This window comes from Neofelis nebulosa, chromosome X (genome assembly GCF_028018385.1).
Source record: "Neofelis nebulosa isolate mNeoNeb1 chromosome X, mNeoNeb1.pri, whole genome shotgun sequence".
NCBI lineage: Eukaryota > Metazoa > Chordata > Mammalia > Carnivora > Felidae > Neofelis > Neofelis nebulosa.
In genome coordinates, this window is record NC_080800.1 from 32,307,376 (window position 1) to 32,312,343 (window position 4,968).

The 4,968-nt window shown below is 44.0% G+C and overlaps 1 pseudogene; it reads left to right on the top strand.

The window, feature by feature from the left end:
• Positions 1–2,605: 2,605 nt before the first annotated feature.
• On the top strand, positions 2,606–3,986 carry LOC131502045 (MYND-type zinc finger-containing chromatin reader ZMYND8-like; annotated as a pseudogene).
• Positions 3,987–4,968: the final 982 nt, after the last annotated feature.

Consider the following 4,968-nt stretch of genomic DNA (forward strand, 5'->3'; position numbering starts at 1 on the left):
ACACGATATTTGCCTAGTCTCAAAGTACCTCCACACAAGATACATATTAGTAAAAAGGGGAAAATGGTAACTTCACAGTAAAGAGACCTGACAGACACCACCTTAATGGAGGGATCAAGATTAGCATTGCCAGTAACGAGACATACTCTCATCCTGCCCCTCCTTGTGACAGGATGCACTGAGAAGGTCCAGCATCCCGTCTGACATCCTGATGGCTCTCTGCAGCCTTCCCTGTGGAACCCTGGATTCCTTCACTTCTTTTGCCAAGGTGACCTCCAAGCTCTGATACCTTCTTGGTCTATCTAGTCTCAAGGCCATTTCTCCAGGAAATTTCTAGGTGCATTCTTTGTTCAGAAGGCTGAGCTAGTATAAGGAAGGATATAAAAAGAATAAGACACTGTAGCTGGCCTCCCTGCCAGGCTCTCCCTCTTCGTCAGAATTACCTACCTACCATCCGGTGGGGAGCCAACCACCCGTCCTTACCCTGGCACAGCCTTGGACACCATGCCCTCCTTTCTCCCCTTGAGCTAAAAAGCATTCACCTTGAAACTCCCCACTCAGCACTAGAGAAGTTCTGAGGCCAACTCTCATACCTGTAACAGTAAATTAGCTTATCCATTACGATGCTGTTCTTTTGGCCTCTGAAAGCAGATTTTGCCAAACCCATTGTAAATTTTCAGGGCTCTGTTGGGGGTGAACAAAAATATAATTTCTCTAATACAGGAATGAGGCAGTGTTGCCAGACGCCATTTTAAGAATCCTGCATAAATAGCTTAGCTACTGATAACTCTGCCTGCTTTGTCCCAGCCGAAGAGGAAATAAAAGCAGAACAGGAGGTGGTAGAGGGCATGGATATCTCTACTTGCTCCAAAAATCCTGGCTCCACCAAGAGAAGAGCCCAGAAAAGAAAGTTCCCCAGCCTTCCACATTCTTCCAATGGCCACTAGCCAGAAGACACATCAACAAGTCCCAAAGAAAAGAAAAAGAGGAGGGGCGCCTGGGTAGCTCAGTTGGCTGAACCTCTGACTTAGGCTCAAGTCATGATCTCATGGTTCTAACCCCACATCAGGCTCTGTGCTGACAGTATGGAGCCTGCTTTGGATTCTCTTTCCCTCTCTCCCTGCCCCTCCCACTCTGTCTCTCTCTCTCTCTCTTAAATAAACTATAAAAAAGACAGGAATGCCTGGGTGGCTCAGTCAGTTAAGTGTCCAACTCTTGATTTCGGCTCAGGTCATGATCTCACAGTTAGTGGGATAGAGCCCTACATCAGGCTCTACACTGACAACATGGAACCTGCTTGGGATTCTCTCTCCTTTTCTCTCTCCTTCTTTCCCCCCACCAAAATAAACATTAAAAAAAAAAAGAAAGAAAGAAACCTGGCTAACTGAACAATAACAGTAAGGAACAGTCAGAACTAAGAGATGGTCCATTTTAGTATATGAAGCAGCCACTCACCACAGACCCTGTTGATGTTGTACCACAGGATGGACACAATGATTTCTGCTGCTGGGTTTGTCAGCAGGAAGGCCAAGTCCTTTGCTGTGAGCTCTGTCCCCAGGCTTATCATGCCAAGTGTCTGAGACTGACATCAGGACAAGGGGGACAGACTTTGTGCAGAATTTCTGAGTGTGAGAGAAGATTACAGTAGTAGAATACATTGAGACTCAGGGTGAAGCCATGACAATGCTCTCCATCCAACATTCACCCTACCTGCTCACGTTTGCCATTCAGAAAATGAGACAGCCAAGGACAGATGCATTCCAGAAGCCTGTTCCCTTGGAATAGCATCTTGACTATGTGAAAAGCATTTTCCATCCTATGGACCTTTGTACATTGGCGAAGAATGCTAAAAACAAAATGTATGGCCGCACAGCAGCTTTCCTGGCCAAGGCAAAGTGGATTTTGCACAATTGCATCATTTATAATGGAGGAAGTCACAAACTGATGCAGATAGCAAAAGTACTCATCAAAATCTGTGAGTATGTCATGAATGAAATCAAAGTATGTCCCGTAGGTATCTAGCTGCTTGAAAAAGATGAGATAACTGGTTTTATGAGCCTCGTAGCAATCCACATCTTTTGGTCTGGGCAAAACTGAAGGGGTTCCATTCTGGCCTGCAAAAGCTCTGAGGGAGAGAGATGGATAGGTTGATGCTCATTTCTTTGGACAACATGACAGGGCCTGGGTTCCAACAAATAATTGCCACCTCATGTCTAAGTAAATTCCTGTTTCTGTGAAAAAGACAAAATGCATCTTCAGAGGTACCTGGCTGGCTCAGTCGATACAGCAAACAACTCTTGATCTTGGGGTTATAAATTTGAGCCCCTCATTCGGTGTACAGATTACTTAAAAATAAAATCTTTTTATTTTTTGTATAAAGTTTATTTATTTTGAGAGAGAGCGAGAGAGAGGACACACACAAGTGGACAGGGGCAGAGAGACAGAATCCCAAGCAGGCTCTGTGCTATCAGAACAGAGCCCAATAGGGCTTGATCTCATGAACAGGGAGACCATTGCTTGAGCCAAGATCAAGAGTCTCACACTTAACCATCTGAGCCACACAGACACCCCAAAATCTTTTTTTAGAAAACATCTTCAACAGTGAAATGCAAGAGATGGAAGTGTACACAGAGAACATCTTCAGGAATTTTAGGGATTTTAATTACTTTTCCTTATGTAAACCCTACAGGCCCAAGAGCCAACCAAATGCTGCTCGACACTAACAACCCTGGCACCAGCACCACCAAGATAGACAAGCAGGAGAAGGTCAAGCTCAACTTTGACATGACAGTGCCCTCCAAGATCCTGAGGAGCAAACCCATGCTCAGCAGGGGCACGGGCCGCAGGATCTCCTTGTCAGAAATGACACACTCCCCAATGAGTACAAACTCTTCTGTGCACACAGGCTCTGACATGGAGCAAGATGCTGAGAAGAAGGCCACATCAAGCCACTTCATCGCCAGTGAGGAGTCCATGAACTTCCTGGACAAGAGCACAGCTTCACCAGCCTGGGCAAACATGACACAAGCCAGAGAGTTTACCTGGCAGTCCAAAACTGTCTCTCCTAAAGCATCAATGCCACTCACAACAAAAACAGATAAAAAGTCCACCACAGAAAGCATCCTGAATCTTAACTTGGTTTGAAGCAATGCTGAGATAGACCTAGAGGAGCTGAGTGAGTCGGTCCAACAGCAGGTGGCACCTGTTCCTGTCATCTCACACAACTGGACATAAATGAAATCTCAGATGTTTACATGGCTATATAGCACAGTGATTCAGAAGATTCTGAGAGGTCAGATAGTAGCAATAGTGTAATAGTGACAATGAGCAGAAGTCCAAGAATGAGCCAGAAGATGCAGAAGACAAAGAGGGTAGTCGGATGGGCAAAGAGCCATCTGCTGTCAAATAAACCTCCAACCGGCAAACCCAGTGGAGACTTAGGAAGAGCTAAAAAGCACCTGACCAACCAGTGAGGAAGCAGATCCAGGCTCAAAAAAAAGGGAAGTCCCCAGCCTGAGAAGGACTTTTCAGAAAAAGTGAAAGCCTCTGGAGTCCCCCGGTGACTCATTTGGTAGAGTGACCAACTCTTGATTTCAGCTCAGGTCATGATCCCAGGGTTGTGGGATTGAGCCCCGTGTTGGGCTCCACACTGAGTGTGGAGCCTGCTTAAGATGCTTGCTCTCGCTCGTTCTCTCTGCCCCTCTCCCCTGCTCACTTGCTCTGTCTCTAAAATAAAAAATAACAAAAAAACAATGAAACCCTTGCCTTATCCCATAAAGGATAAACTGGAGGGAAAAGATGAGATGGATCCCCAACAGTACATTTGGGCCTGGACTCCGATTCAGAGAGTGAACTCATCATACATTTAGGAGACCATTCTAAGAGAGGGACAAAAAAATAAGATAGAACCCAAAGAACCATCTCCCAAGCAAGGCGAAAGAATCTGTAACAGATTGACAAGAATATATGACCATAAAACAAAATGAAAGTAAAGAAATCTGTACAAGATGAAGGTGGAATAGTAAGGTGTGGGAAAGTGTATGCACGGAAATACATACTGTTTCAGCCTTTAGAGTAAGCAAAGTTGGGCTTTCATTTTGCCTGTGAGCTTCCCAATAGCCAAGGCAAACAGGAAAATACAGTCCCTTGAAAGATCTCATATTTTTTCAAAAAAATAAAAAATATTCCAGCTGGAAAAAAAAAAAAGGAATAAGACCATTGAGCCTCCACAAGTTCAGAGCTTGGCCAAGGATGTATAAATATGAGCGCGTAAACATATGACAAATGTAATTAAGTTCTGTGATGTAAGTAGAAGCAATATCAGCACAGGGCTGGGCCTAGAAAAGTAAGCCCTTATCATCATGACTAATAGACTTTCTCAAGATCCTGTGTATCAGTTACATTGTACTGATAGTATTAGAAAATCAAGGATCAAAGAAAGTCACTCAGATGTCAGATGACAGTGAGTGACAGAAGTTAGGGTACCATTTCCCCAAGGGTGAAGGAAAAACATAGAAGAATGTGAATTAAAGATCAGCAAAGAGAATGAATATAGTACACAAAGAAATTCATCAATTTGTCATTAAGTAGAGGAGAGACTGTGATATAAAAATGATAAAAGAAGCACTAGTAATATCTAAATTAAATTCTTTGATTTCTTCTGGGGACATTTTGTCTGTATCCTGGTCAGATCTTTGTTCTGCTTTATAGCAAATTTTATTTTTTATTTTTTATTTTTTTAAAACAAACTTTTAAATGTGTATTTTTTTAATGTTTATTTTTGAGACAGAGAGAGACAGAAAATGAACGGGGGAGGGTCAGAGAGAGAGGGAGACACAGAATCTGAAGCAGGCTCCAGGCTCTGAGCTGTCAGCACAGAGCCCAACGCGGGGCTCAAACTCACGGACCGTGAGATCATGACCTGAGCCGAAGTCGGACGCTCAACCGACTGAGCCACCCAGGCGCCCC